The sequence below is a fragment of the Oncorhynchus keta genome, chromosome 27 (genome assembly GCF_023373465.1).
Source record: "Oncorhynchus keta strain PuntledgeMale-10-30-2019 chromosome 27, Oket_V2, whole genome shotgun sequence".
In the NCBI taxonomy this organism is placed as follows: domain Eukaryota; kingdom Metazoa; phylum Chordata; class Actinopteri; order Salmoniformes; family Salmonidae; genus Oncorhynchus; species Oncorhynchus keta.
In genome coordinates this window covers 19,456,776-19,472,830 of record NC_068447.1, presented here as the reverse complement: position 1 = coordinate 19,472,830, position 16,055 = coordinate 19,456,776, and the positions used below count along the sequence as shown (strand labels likewise).

Here is a 16,055-nt window from a genome sequence, read left to right as displayed (position 1 = left end):
TCACTTCTCTTGTGTTCATTGCACGCAGATTCAGGGTATATGCAACAGTTTGGGCCACCTGGCTCATTGCGAACTAATTTGCCTGAATTTTACGGAATTATGACATAACATTGAAGGTTGTGCAATGTAACAGGAATATTTAGACTTATGGATGACATCCGTTAGATAAAATACCGAACATGTAACGGATCTCATCCTCCTCTTCTGAGGAGGAGTAGCGAGAAGGATCGGAGGACCAATGCGCAGCGTGGTAAGTGTCCATAATGTTTAATCAAAACACAACAGAACACTGGAACAAAACAATAAACGTGAATAAACGAAACAGTCCCGTGTGGCAACAAGCACTGACACGGAAGAAAACACCCACAACTCAAAAATGAAACCAGGCTACCTAAGTATGATTCTCAAATCAGGGACAACGATTGACAGTGCGTTTTGCCAGCAGCTCTTCACAATGCTTCAAGCATTGAGCTGTCTATGACTTCAAGCCTATCAACTCCCGAGAATAGGCTGGTGTAACCAATGTGAAATGACTAGCTAGTTAGCGGGGTGCGCGCTAATAGCGTTTCAAACGTCACTCGCTCTGAGACTTGGAGTAGTTGTTCCCCTTGCCCTGCAAGGGACGCTGCTTTTGTGGAGCGATGGGTAATTATGCTTCGAGGGTGGCTATTGTCGATGTGTTCCTGGTTCGAGCCCAGGTAGGGGCGAGGAGAGGGACGGAAGCTATACTGTTACACTGGCAATACTAAAGTGCCTATAAGACCATCCAATAGTCAAAGGTATATGAAATACAAATGGTATAGAGAGAAATAGTCCTATAATTCCTATAATAACTACAACCTGGGAATATTGAAGACTCATGTTAAAAGGAACCACCAGAGTTCATATGTTCATATGTTCTCATGTTCTGAGCAAGGAACTGAAAAGTTAGCTTTTTTACACACACTTTTACATTCTTCTCCAACACTTTGTTTTTGCATTATTTAAACCAAATTGAACATGTTTCATTATTTATTTGAGGCTAAATTGATTTTATTGATGTATTATATTAAGTTAAAATCAGTGTTCATTCAGTATTGTTGTAACTGTCATTATTACAAATAAATAAAGTAATTAATTAATCGGCCGATTAATCGGTAGCAGCTTTTTTTTGGGTCCTCCAATAATCGGTATCGTTATTGAAAAATAATCATCGGTCGACCTCTAATCACAATACCAGCATATGTTCTTTTGGACTTCGGACCAAGCAACAAAAATGACTGCATATGCAACAAAACGTTGCATAGAACACACTGATATATATGAGGACCATCAGGAGAGATGCAGAAAGGCATTATGGGATATGTTGTTGTTTATGTTGGGACAACATAAAACATTTCACAACAGTCACTTTTGTAAAAATACCTGTCTGATTTGGGCTGTAATAAACATTACTGACGTGATTCAGTATCACTGACAATGGCAACACCTCCATATCTATACTTCTACATTGATTAACACAGAGAACCAACCATCAGAAGGAATCAGTCATCAATGATCGCATGTTGCTTTTTACGATGGACCCTTGATCAGTGCTCTGTTTACTCCAAGTACATTGTTTAGCCTGAGTATACTGCTTCCTATACAAACCACTGAATATAAGTCAATCATGTGATAGAATCAATCCCCATCCCCTTTTCTCAATTTCTTCCCCTCTTCTCAATAACTTTCTCAAGGGCACACAAGCTCACATCACAGTTATCATGCACATTAACACAGACAGGTTGTTGGTTTCTAAGACAAATGCAAGATCACTGGTTGGTTGTGTAAGTGTGACCTGAGGCTAAGCCTTTGTCCCCTGAGAGTCAGCTTGTCTTCACTGGTGGGGGAGGAAGGGGACTGTTGCGTCTGTTGTTGATCAGGGTTACAGTACATCAACACTTGGATAGTTGCAACATAAAACAAATGAAACCCTGCTTATATGACTAGTATAACTCCTTATTTTAGTTACCACTAACTACTGAAATGCCTACCGTTGCTAAATAGACTCATAAACATGGCAAGGATCTTGTAAGATGAGCTCTCTTAGCAGACCCATCTTTGACAGAGAGAGTATAATGCTTCATTCATAACCAAGTGGGAATTTACCACATACGACTGGGAAAAATCCAATTGAATGCCCCTCCAACTGGTAATTACTAGTGGGACTCCTCTACCATCCAGAGCTCCCACTTTCCCACAAGCTAACCTCTGACGTCACCTACAGTGGTTCGTCCTTTAAAAGTTGTAGCGTACTGCGGCGCTGCTTGCAATGTGCCGCAGAATTCTATGGCACGTTATTGTGACGTTAGTGTGAACCACTGGTACCATTAATGCTAGTTAGTGCTAGTTTGACCACCAGAGGGCATATTTATCAAATAACAGCCTTTAATAGTGGCTGTACTAGAGAATTTAAAACCTTTTTTTGTAAGAACATAGCATATGGGACTGATTTTAAGAAATGTTGCATAATTAATTAGCTTAACTTCTTGGTGAGTAGTATTTTCACGTCCGGATGAAATGCATGCCCAAATTCAACTGTCTGCTACTCATCCCCAGAAGATAATATATGCATATTATTAGTCGATTTGGATAGAGGATACGCTGAAGTTTCTAAAACTGTTTGAATCATGTCTGTGAGTATAACAGAACTTATGTAGCAGGCGAAAACCCGAGGACAAGCAATTTACATTTTTTGTTGGGGGGGTCACTCTTTTTTCAATGATTTTCATTGGGAATCCAGATTTCTAAGGAACCTTCTTGCAGTTCCTACCGCTTCCACTGGATGTCACCAGTCTTTAGAAATTGGTTGAGGTTTTTCCTTTGTGTAATGAAGAAGTAGCCCTGTTCAAAACGAGGGTCACTTCAAGTGTACTGTTAGATAGAGAGGCGCGTGACCAGAAAGCTAGCGTCAGTTTGTTTTCTTCCTGTATTGAACACAGATCATCCCGTCTTCAATTTTATCGATTATTTACTTTAAAAAATACCTAAAGTTGTATTACAAAAGCAGTTTGAAATGTTTTGGCAAAGTTTACAGGTAACTTTTGAGATATTTTGTAGTCACCTTGAGCACAGGGTGGCAGCGTAGCCTAGTGGTTAGAGCGTTGGACTAGTAACCGGAAGGTTGCGAGTTCAAACCCCTGAGCTGACAAGGTACAAATCTGTCGTTCTGTCCCTGAACAGGCAGTTCCCAGGCTGTCATTGAAAATAAGAATATGTTCTTAACTGACTTGCCTGGTTAAATAAAGGAAAAATAAAAAGTTGGAACCTGTGTTTTTCTGGATCAAACACGCCAAATAAATGGACATTTTGGATATATATCGACGGAATTAATCGAACAAAAGGACCATTTGTGATGTTTACGGGACATATTGGTGTGCCAACAAAAGAAGCTCGTCAAAGGTAAGGCATGATTTATATTTTTATTTCTGTGTTTTGTGTCGCGCCTGCAGGGTTGAAATATGGTTTCTCTCTTTGTTTACGGAGGTGCTATCCTCAAATAATAGCATCGTTTACTTTCGCTGAAAATACTTTTTGAAATCTGACATGTTGGCAGGATTCACAACAAGTGTAGCTTTAATTTGGTATCTTACATTTGTGATTTCATGAAAGTTTTATTTTTATAGTCATTTATTTGAATTTAGCGCTCTGCATTTTCACTGTCATTTGGCCAGGTGGGACGCTAGTCCCACATATCCCAGAGAGGTTAATATTACAGTGTTTCTATTCCAAGAAAAGTGAAAAACCCTCTGGATTTCCATTAGGATGGAACGGAAAATATGACGCTGTACAACGTGATGGTCGGGAGTAGTCTCCAGTACTGGGCTATTTAGCTAAATAATCCCTGTGTCGTGCTGGCACGCAGGAGACCGGGGCTCAATTCCCCGACGGGGAGGTAGTTGTAGGCTGTCCTTGTAAATAAGAATTTGTTCTTAACTGACTTGCCTAGTTAAATAAAGGTTACACTAAGAGCATAACATTTCTACATCCTAATTTTCATATTCTAGTCTAACCACTACCCAAACGGAGATTCAGTGAAAATCTAAATCAAATTGATTATCAAGACCAGTCTCCATGCTTGTCCCAGAGCAGCACAAAACGGTGCTAAAATAGTTGTAGGCTATTGCTTCAAATCCTTCAATATGCTCTTTAAATAATACCTACACCACTTTTAACAGCACATAACTCAACACTAGTGAGACTCATGTTGCCTACGGTAGGCCTACAGTATATCGAAAAATATGACGTGACTCTCTGCCAATAATTACATAGAGGATTGGAGGATATTTCTGTAATTCAGTGATATTTATTCCCATAGTAATTCGTTATCGATCCATAACTAAATAAAAATTAGCATTTTGAAAGAGTATTTTTATAATTATTTTATTAACTGCAAGGCAATACCAATGTGCGCCACTCGGGAGCCATGACCAATATGACCAATATATATTGTCCTGCTAATAACAGGGTTATTAATATATCTGTGAGAATATCCAACGGGCTTTTATTTCATTCTAAATTAATAATAATCATCTCTTCGCTGAAAAAATAAAAATATTTTGGAGATGATTTTGTTTTCAAATAATGTAAAATGAGCGATAAAGGACATTCTTGATCATGAGGAGAGACATTATTAATAATTTGTAAATAAAGCCAGTTCATTATTTAGAATTATTTCTGTTTTTAAAGGGAGAAAAACCAAAAACCTACAGTCATCTCATGGGTCTCCAAGTCAAGGCCAGCATGGGTATTGAACCAGCATCTGTAGCAACATAGCTTGAGCTGCTATGCAGTGTCTTAGACCATTACGCCACTCAGGCGCTGTACTAGTATTGGACTAGTAACCAGAAGGTTGCATGTTCAAACCCCCGTTCTGCCCCTGAACAGGCAGTTAACCCACTGTTCCTAGGCCGTCATTGAAAATAAGAATTTGTTCTTAACTGACTTGCCTGGTTAAATGAAGGTTTAAAAATGACTGGTTGGGAGTGGCATACAGTACTACGGTAAGAGCAAAATAATAAATAATAAATAATAAATAAAACTTTAATGTAACAAGTAAGTAATACTGAAGTTGTGCATAATTATCAGTTTTTTTTAGGTTTGTGTCACCCATTCATTGTCAGAGACACAGTAGGACCCAAAAGCATAATCAGTGCTCTAAATCCCCCTTTTGCTGGTCTGGAGCAAAGAAGTGGTGACGCAGGGTTCCGCACTAAACTACAAATACCCTCTAAGTCCCGCAGCATAATCACACAACTTTTAGTGGAGCAACCACTCTACTAAGGTAATTATCTTAATACCATCGTTTTCGGCAGTTATATGCAACAACAAAATATTATTTAATAAATGTATTCATGGTTTTCAACACTATCATTTGTTTACAAGCATGATAGCTGTAGTTTTAGTTTATGGTTTAAGCAACTTGTTCGCAACAAGTTCAAAGCATGTGAATGCATTTAACTGGTATTTACGACTTCACAAATGGTAAATTCCTACCTCCCACTTGGTTATGAACACAGCATTCGTACTTTGAACCTGCCAGAGTGAATTTGTATGCACATAATGGGTATGCAAATCTAACACCAACCCAGACCCGATCGCTGGATGTCACAACATTAGAACAATTGTGATTGGTTCACAGGTACTTGCAACAGACATTGATACACGTAGACCTACAGAGTAAATTTGTTTTCATTGGACGCATGGGCATGGGATGGCATCAGACCAAGAGCTCAATACAGGGAGGTGGGGAGGGCATTCAAATGCATCTATTACTATTCTACCAAGATCGCAGCCCCAACTCAAACCACACAAAGACTGTCTGACATGGAACAGAATACGCTGAGTGGAAAGTGCTTAGTCCATTCCCTCCAACATACTACAGCCACCATGACTTAGTCCATTCCCTCCAACATACTACAGCCACCATGACTTAGTCCATTCCCTCCAACATACTACAGCCACCATGACTTAGTCCATTCCCTCCAACATACTACAGCCACCATGACTTAGTCCATTCCCTCCAACATACTACAGCCACCATGACTTAGTCCATTCCCTCCAACATACTACAGCCACCATGACTTAGTCCATTCCCTCCAACATACTACAGCCACCATGACTTAGTCCATTCCCTCCAACATACTACAGCCACCATGACTTAGTCCATTCCCTCCAACATACTACAGCCACCATGACTTAGTCCATTCCCTCCAACATACTACAGCCACCATGACTTAGTCCATTCCCTCCAACATACTACAGCCACCATGACTTAGTCCATTCCCTCCAACATACTACAGCCACCATGACTTAGTCCATTCCCTCCAACATACTACAGCCACCATGACTTAGTCCATTCCCTCCAACATACTACAGCCACCATGACTTAGTCCATTCCCTCCAACATACTACAGCCACCATGACTTAGTCCATTCCCTCCAACATACTACAGCCACCATGACTTAGTCCATTCCCTCCAACATACTACAGCCACCATGACTTAGTCCATTCCCTCCAACATACTACAGCCACCATGACTTAGTCCATTCCCTCCAACATACTACAGCCACCATGACTTAGTCCATTCCCTCCAACATACTACAGCCACCATGACTTAGTCCATTCCCTCCAACATACTACAGCCACCATGACTTAGTCCATTCCCTCCAACATACTACAGCCACCATGACTCGACATGTGAAATGCAACTTTGTTCTTAAAACATGCCCACAATAAGGATAGTCAGTCTCACACTCATTTGATTAAACTCAGTAGGAAAATATGCCTAAACCACTCAGTCTCAGATCTAATTGAAGTCACCACCTGTACAATCCAGGACAACCAACCTAACCTATCACATTCCTAACAAGCCTTTTACAAAGCCATTATGTCTAGAGGCGGTTTAGCTGTCTTGCAGGTTAGTCCCCATGCAACCCTGGTGCCTAAACCATTTGTCTAAACACACTTCTTAGCTGTCTGCCTTGTAGCTTCACTAAACTTTTCTTTATTTCTCTCTTTCTCTCCTATTCTCTCTCTCTCATTTCAATTCAATTCAATTTAAGGGCTTTATTGGCATGGGAAACATATGTCAACATTGCCAAATCAATTAACATCTCTCGCGCTCATTATATATATATATATGTGTGTGTGTGTGTGTGTCCACCTACTTACTGTATTAAGCGAGAGATCCATACCTCTCCCTTAGAGGTTTGTAAGAACCCGGAACCCATTTCTGTGGTAGGAGAAAGTCCCGGGTAGGTAGGTACGTAGTAGATGTTCCTGCCTGTTCTGGACTTTCACTATCTGTGTAGCTCCACTCGCCTGTGCTACTCCACCCCACGGCTTTATAGCCTAAATACCTTCAAGTGGAACAAGCAAGGGGTCAAAGGTGGCAGGTAGACATCAGGGGGAGGACAACAAGGTTTGAAAAGCTCAGTGTTTTCATACCAGTCCCATCCCACCCAAGGCAGCTTGGAGAGGGAGTGGGGAGAAGTGCATGGCAGCCTCTGCATACCATTTGTTTTCTGCACATGCTTTTCCCATTCTTTATGAAAAGCAACACAGAGATCCATCCATACAAAGAAGTAGAGTTTATCTGGACTTTATACCATATCTATGGATATTTCAAAAATACAGATGATATCATTTTCAATACCGTTAAAAATACTGTAAACAGAACCAGTCAAAAGTTTGGACACACCTACTCATTCAAGGGATTTTCTTTATTGTTACTATTTTGTACATTGAAGAATAATAATAAAGGAATCAAATCTATGAAATAATTTGTGGAATTTCTTTCCTTCTAAATTAATTTGAGCCAACCAGTTGTGTTGTGACAAAGTAGGGGTGGTATACTGAAGATACCCATATTTGGTAAAAAGCACAGTCCATATTATGGCAAGAACAGCTCAAATAAGCAAAGAGAAATGGCAGTCCATCATTACTTTAAGACATGGAGGTGAGTCAATACAGAAAATGTCAAGAACTTTGAAAGTTTCTTCAAGTGCAATCACAAAAACCCTCAAGCGCTATGATGAAACTGTCTCTCATGAGGACCGCCACAGGAAATTAAGACCCAGAGTTACCTCTGCTGCTGAGGATAAGTTCATTAGAGTTACCAGCACCTTAGATTGCAGTCCAAATAAATGCATCACGGAGTTCAAATAACAGACACAACATCAACTGTTCAGAGGAGACTGCGTGAATCAGGACTTCATGGTCGAATTGCTGCAAAGAAACCACTACTAAAGGACACCAATAATAAGAAGAGACTTGCTTGGGCCAAGAAATATGAGCAATGAACATTAGACTGGTGGAAATCTGTCCTTTGGTCTAAAGAGTCCAAATTTGAGAATTTTGGTTCCAACTGCCGTGTCTTTGTGAGACGCAGAGGAGGTGAATGGATGATCTCTGCATGTGTGGTTCCCACCATGAAGCATGGAGGAGGAGCTGTTATGGTGCTTTGCTGGTGACCCTGTTGGGGATTTATTTAGAATTCAAGGCACTCTTAACCAGCATGGCTAACACAGCATTCTACAGCGATATACCATCCCATCTGGTTTGCGCTTAGTGGGACTATCATTTTATAAATTTTTTTCAACAGGACAATGACCCAACACACCTCCAGGCTGTGTATGGTCTATTTGACCAAGAAGGAGAGTGATGGAGTGCTGCATCAAATGACCTGGCTTCCACAATCACCCGACCTCAAACAAATTGAGATGATTTGGAATGAGTTGGACTGCAGAGTGAAGGAAAAGCAGCCAACAAGTGCTCTGCATATGTGGGAACTCCTTCAAGACTGTTGGAAAAGCATTCCAGCTGAAGCTGGTTGAGACAATGCCAAAAGTGTGCAAAGCTGTCATCAAGGCTAAGGGTGGCTGCTTTGAAGAATCTAAATTATAAAATACATGTTGGTTTGTTTAACACTTTTTTGGTAACTACATGATTCCATATGTGATATTTCATAGTGTTGATGTCTTCACTATTATTCTACAACCTAGAAAATAGTAAAAATAAAGAAAAACCTTGGAATGAGTAGGTGTGTCTAGACTGAAAGTCAATTTATGCTTGATCCGAAAATGTGGTAGGAGGCTCCATATGGAGGGTGGGATGCAATTGTGGAGCCTCCAGAGGCATGCAGAGGCCAAATCGAGCTCATCGTCATGCGCCTCCCAAATGTTGTAACAATGCGGAGGGCTCTGTATAGCTCCTCATTGACATGATTGGTTGACGGTAGGTGGGGGCGGTACATCCTGTATAAACACAAACTGACTTCCTTGACAACAGCTCTGCACTGCTCCGTGAAGCGCAAGAATGAATGTATGAATGCCCTGACATCTGGCCATATCACAGTAAATGCTGCATGGCCAATGCAGACATCGGATTGACCCTGCGCCCAGATGTACAATGCACTTTTCTCTCCGGAATGCTCCTGCCAATTTGTGCACATTCACTGTGTGAATTGTTTGCATTTGATTGTTAGTCTATATCAATTTCTTGTCCTATGTATCAGTAGCAGTACACTTACCGGCTACCACCCAGTTACTCAACCCTGTACCTTAGAGGCTGCTGCCCTGTACATAGACATGGAATCACTGCTCACTTTAATAACGTTCACATACTGCATTACTCATTTCATATGTATATAATGTATTCTACTGTATTTTAGTCATCGACATTGCTCATCCTAACATTTATATGTTTCTTAATTCCATTCTTTTACTTCTAGATTTGTGTGTATTGGTGTGAATTGTTAGATACTACTGCACTGTTGGAGCTTGGAACACAAGCATTTCGCTACACCCGCAATAACATCTGCTGCATCTGTGTATGTGACAAATAACATTTGATTTGATTTGAATTCCTAATCTACAATGTTTATTACTTTGGTTAAGGTAATTATTTTAACGCATTCAATATTATTATTCCAGTCCTCTTGTTCTCATTGTCTGAGTGGACACATTGTTTGCAGAGCCTATGCTACACTTGTGAGAAACAAGTTTTAGTTTATTTCATCTCATTTACGAGTTTAGTCCATTTAGTAATTGTCTTTTGTTCGGAGCTCTCCTGTCCATGTTGAGTTAGGACACACACATAGAAGTAGGCCTATAGGCTACCTGAAAAATGTTTCCAGCTCTCAAAGTGAAAAATGTTACGCTTAATAAGCCTACCTGATTACTTCTTATCAGTGCTTGACTTGGACTGAAATAGGTTCTGGTACTCATTTTGGGTGCCGGTACTGTTTATATTTAGGTGCAGGAGCTCCACAATACTTTTGAGCTAGTATTCTATAAGAGGAACAGGAGCTCAAGCAGTAGAACATTTGAGGTGCCGGTAAGCGGCTCCGGTGAGCTCCTCCCCAAGTCAAGCACTGCTTCTTATCCCTTGCACAAATAGCCTACAGCTGTGTCTGTCATGAGAGGGGAAACTCTGTAAAATTGTATACAATGTTGCAATTTCGCTAGCGCAAGCTTTGGGGCTGGACCCAAGTTAATAGTTGATACAATGTTTCAGGTTTGTTGCAGACTGGTCATGTGTAGCCAATGTGATTTATAGGATATTTATTTTTATCAGGATATTGTCTACCTGCTGGCTGCAATGCTTTTATTTGTTGGCTTTATTGTAGGCTATTTTGACATTTTAGGTTTGTATCAGATTAGATTTGGATATAATTTTGATTAACCACATGACAATGGTTTTGAGATGAAGACTATTTAAAATTAAACTGTTTCACGAAAATGTGCATATGAAAACCAGATCAGATCGGTAGAAATGGTAAGATAAATTGGCATCCAACATGAGAAAGGTTCCCTTCTCCTCTCCTATTACCGGAAACTTCAGAAGAGTAATGGCAGAATCTGTGAAAGCCAGCAGGAGCGGGAGGAAAATAGTTAGGTCAGGTGAATTTTTTTTTTTTGCGGGGGGGCGTTAAATCTCTGTTTAAGCATCAGACAAACTCAATGTGTATAGTTGATTTTATTAAAACACATAGGGTGTGTCTATATATATATATATATGGAAAAATACATGTTTAAAAATGTTGACCAATTGATTGGTCGAAAAAACAGATGACTTTTGGTTGACCAAGATTTTGGGGGGGGGGACAGCCCAATTAAGTATAACTATAAGAATTCTAAGATGTGTCAAATTAATTATTTCCAGTTTAGGGCTCCAGATATGCATTTGCCATGGCCATGGATATATAGATTCCTTTTTTTAATGGCGCCCCCCTGTGTTCATATTCAGTAATACCGTATCTCCCGGTACGGTATTGTCATGACGTTGGCCTCTTTGGGTATAACAAGCCCCATCCCCCTCTCCCTGCCTCCCCCTTTCCTCCTTCAACTAGGTTGCTGTGGTCAGAGACACGTCGTAAATTCCTGAGGATCTCCTTATGGACACACAGTATATAGAGAGGGTACATTTTCACAGAGGACAAAGGAAATCCTTCCACCTCACAGATCTTAGAAGTACGAACAAATTTCATGTTCCGGAGAAAGTATAAAAGATCGGTGAAGAATCCAGCTACGAACTGGTCCGTTTGTCACAACTTTGGGAATCTCATGAGAGACGGTGTGGCAACATTACCATAACGCTGTTTATATAATAGCCTCAGATATGAGGTTTACATCTAATTGTTGTATAAGATGAATGAGTGAGTATGATACTGTTTGTATAATTGTGTAATATCATTTTGGACTGTTTAATGAAGAAAAATACAAATCCCTTTTGATTTGAACTAAATCAGAGGACCGCCCCTGAGCCCAGTTAGGGTCAGGCCTCCTGGGACAGCCAGGAGCCTTCCGAATAAAACCCCCACTCGGGTTTTCGATCAGCAGACCAAGCTTACCTCAATTACGAGATGGCTAAAGGTTGCAGACCATGTTTTTCTCCATTAGGAGGACAAAGGTTGTAGACCATTGCTGCATCTTTTAACCATACCACGTGATTCAACTCTTAGACTATCGATACCGACAGAATAAGAACAAGTCTTTGATATGAATTACTAGTCTGAACACGAAGAAAGACAACCGCCGAAACATCCATTCTATAACGAAACCAATGAATGTCACTCTGAACTATCCCCTCCAACCGAGAGAGAGAGGGAGAGAGACGGACAATTCTACAAAAGAAACAAACTTTTCACCAGCGATCAAGACGACACACTGAGCGTAAATATATATATTGATTGCAATTGTTCACGACTGAGTGAGCGTTCATGTGTAAAGGATTAGCATTTCAATTGTTATAATTATCACTCTGAAGTGACTTCTTAGTCGACCCCCACTTCCCCTTTTGTCTAACAAGCCGCCATGCCGGTTTAGCCTACAAGGGCACATTCTCCTATCATTACATTTACCTTGTTTGTTTATGCATTTCTGTGAATTACTTAGTAACAAATAAATGATTTAAGACAATTGATGTATGGATGACTCATAGTGAAGACTGGGATCGTGCAGATAACCAACAATTTATGATGTTTGGAATGAGACTCACGTGAGGTAAAGTAAATAATTCATTAATTCAAAGACTAATTCATCAGATAAAATATCTGAAAAGTTATTTTAGGAAATTATAACTTTGTAATCTGAATATTTTTCCTTGGTGCCCCGACTTCCTAGTAATTACGGTTACATGATTAATCAGTCTAATCGCGTAATAACTAATTATAGACAATCTTTGATAAAAACTATCAGTCTTCAGTTAATGATAGTAAAGACACGACAGTACAGAAAAGGTTTGACAAATGAAATACTGGATACCGCCCAACCCTAATCTGGGTTATCAATTAAAGCCAAGCCAGGGTGCCATAAAACATGCCCTCACTGCATAGTTACACAGATACACACATCTCTTACACATAAATGTGTCAATTACGATCTCACACTACAATGCGCACAAAAATGCAAACATGAAAGTCTATATAAAAGAGAGCAGCAAACAAGAGAAAACTATCTAGTCCAGATGGAGGAGCTATCCAGGCCCCCTGGCGCTGATAATAACAGTAAACAGTAACAATATGGTGGGTCGTGAACGCTCTTTCCTGTGGATTTCTGAACATAACGCGACAAACAAACTGAGGTATTTTGGGTATAAAAATAACCTTTATGGAACAAAAGGAAGCCTTCTGAGAATTCGTAAGCGATCGAATAAACCCCCACTTCCTTCCATTCTGCTAGCAAACGTGCAATCTTTGGAAAATTAAATCGATGACCTAAGCGGAAGATTAAACTACCAACGGGACATTCAAAACTGCAACATCTTATGCTTCACGGAGTAGTGGCTGAACGATGACATTATCAACATACAGCTGGCAGGTTATACGCTGAACCGGCAGGATAGAACAGCGGCATCTGGTAAAACTAGGGGCAGCAGACTACGTATTTTTGTAAATAACTGCCGGTGTACGATATCTAAGGGAGTCTCAAGGTTTTGCTCACCTGAGGTAGAGTATCTCATGATAAGCTGTAGACCACACTATCTACCTAGAGAGCTTTCATCTGTATTTTTCATAGTTGTCTACATACCACCACAGACTGACGCTGGTACTAGGATAGCACTGAATTAGCTGTATTCTGACATAAGCAAACAGGAAAAGGCTCACCCAGAGGCGGCGCTCCTAGAAGCTGGGGACTTTAATGCAGGGAAACTTAAATCCGTCCAAATTTCTATCAGCACGTTAAATGTGCAACCAGAGGGAAAAAACTCTGGACCACCTTTACTCCACACACAGAGCTGCATACAAAGCTCTCCCTCACCCTCCATTTGGCAAATCTGACCATAATTATATCCTCTTGATTCTTGCTTCTTGATTCTTGCTTAAAGCAGGAAGCACCAGTGACTCGAACAATAAAAAAGTGGTCAGATGAAGCAGATGCTAAACTACAGGACTGTTTTGCTACCACAGACTGGAATATGTTCAGGGATTCCTCCGATGGCATTGAGGAGTACACCACATCAGTCATTGGCTTCATCAATAAGTGCATAGATGATGTCGTCACCACAGTGACCATGTGTACATACCCCAACCAGTCTGCACTGAGCTAAAAGGCTATAGCTGCCGCTTTCAAGGAGGGAGACTGTAACCCGGAAGCGTATAAAAAAATCCCGCTATGCCCTCCGACCAACCATCAAACAGGCAAATATTCAATACAGGACAAAGATCGAATCGTACTACATCGGCTGCCCAGTGACACGAGCCTACCAGACGAGCTAAACTACTTCTATGCTCGCTTCGAGGCAAATGACACTGAAACATGCATGAGAGCACCAGCTGATCTGGAATACTGTGTGATCGCGCTCTCTGCAGCCGATGCGAGTAAGACCTTTAAACAGGTCAACATTCACAAGGCCGCAGGGCCAGACGGATTACCAGGACATGTACTGCGAGCATGCGCTGACCAACTGGTAAGTGTCTTCACTGACATTTTCAACCTCTGCCTGTCCGAGTCTGTAATACCAACATGTTTAAAGCAGACCACTATAGTACCTGTGCCCATGAACACTAAAGTAACCTGCCTAAATTACTACCGACCCGTAGCACTCCCGTTGGTAGCCATGAAGTGCTTTGAAAGGCTGGTCATGGCTCACATCAACACCATTATCCCAGAAACCCCAGACCCCTCCAATTTGCAATCCGCCCTGCCAGATCCACAGATGATGCAATCTCCATTGCACTCTACACAGTCCTTTCCCACCTGGACAAAATTAACACCTACGTGAGAATGCTATTCATTGAATACAGCTCAGCGTTCAACACCATAGTGCCCTCAAAGGTCATCACTAAACTAGGGACCCTGTGACTAAACACCTCCCTCTGCAACTGGATCCTGGACTTCCTGACGGGCCGCCCCCAGTTGGTAAGGGTAGGTATCAACACATCCGCCACACTGATCCTCAACACAGGGGCCCCTCAGGGGTGCATGCTCAGTTCCCTCCTGTACTGCCTGTTCACTCATGACTGCACGGCCAGGCACGACTCAAACACCATCATTAAGTTTGCCGATGACACAACAGTGGTAGGCCTGATCACCGACAACGACGAGACAGCCTATAGGAAGGAGATCAGAGCAACAACAAGGTGCCAGAACAACAACCTCTCCCTCAACGTGATCAAGACAAAGGAGATGATTGTGGACTACATTAAAAAGAGGACCAAGCATGCCCCCATTCTCATCGACGGGGCTGCAGTGGAGCAGGTTGAGAGCTTCAAGTTCCTTAGCGTCCACATCACTAACAAACTAACATGGTCCAAGCACACCAAGACAGTCATGAAGAGGGCATGACAAAACCTATTCCCCCTCAGGAGACGGAAAATATTTGGCATGGGTCCTCAGATCCTCAAAAGGTTCTATAACTGCACCATCCTGACTGGTTGCATCACTGCCTGGTATGGCAACTGCTCGGCCTCCGACCGCAAGGCACTACAGAGGGTAGTGCAAACGACCAAGTACATCACTGGGGCCAAGCTTCCTGCCATCCAGGACCTCTATACCAGGCGGTGCCAGAGGAAGGCCCTAAAAATTGTCAAAGACTCCAGCCACCCTAGTCATAGTAGACTGTTCTCTCTGCTACCGCACAGCAAGCAGTACCGGAGCTCCAAGTCTAGGTCCAATAGGCTTCTAAACAGCTTCTACCCCCAAGCCATAAGACTACTGAACATCTTATCAAATGGCTACCCAGACTATTTGCATTTCCACCCCCCCACCCCCCTCTTTTACACCGCTGCTACTCTCTGTTATCATCTATGCATAGTCACTTTAATAACTACCTACATGTACATATTCCCTCAATAAGCCAGTGCCCCCGCACATTGACTCTGTACCGGTACCCCCTGTATATAGTCTTGTTATTGTTATTTTACTGCTACTCTTTAATTAATAGTTATTTTATTTCTTATTATTTTTAAAAAACTGCACTCACTGTCAGTATGGGCTCATAAGTAAGCATTTCACTATAAGGTTGTTTAACTATAATACCTGTTCGGCACATGTGACTAATACGATTTGATAACCTGACATTGTCACGCCCTG

General features: G+C 41.3%; 1 protein-coding gene across 1 annotated transcript in view; it reads right to left on the bottom strand.

Annotated features, from left to right (window-relative positions):
- LOC118359588 (uridine-cytidine kinase-like 1) overlaps nt 1-16,055 on the bottom strand; it is a 55,564-nt gene that overhangs the window by 37,018 nt on the left and 2,491 nt on the right. The window lies entirely within an intron of this gene.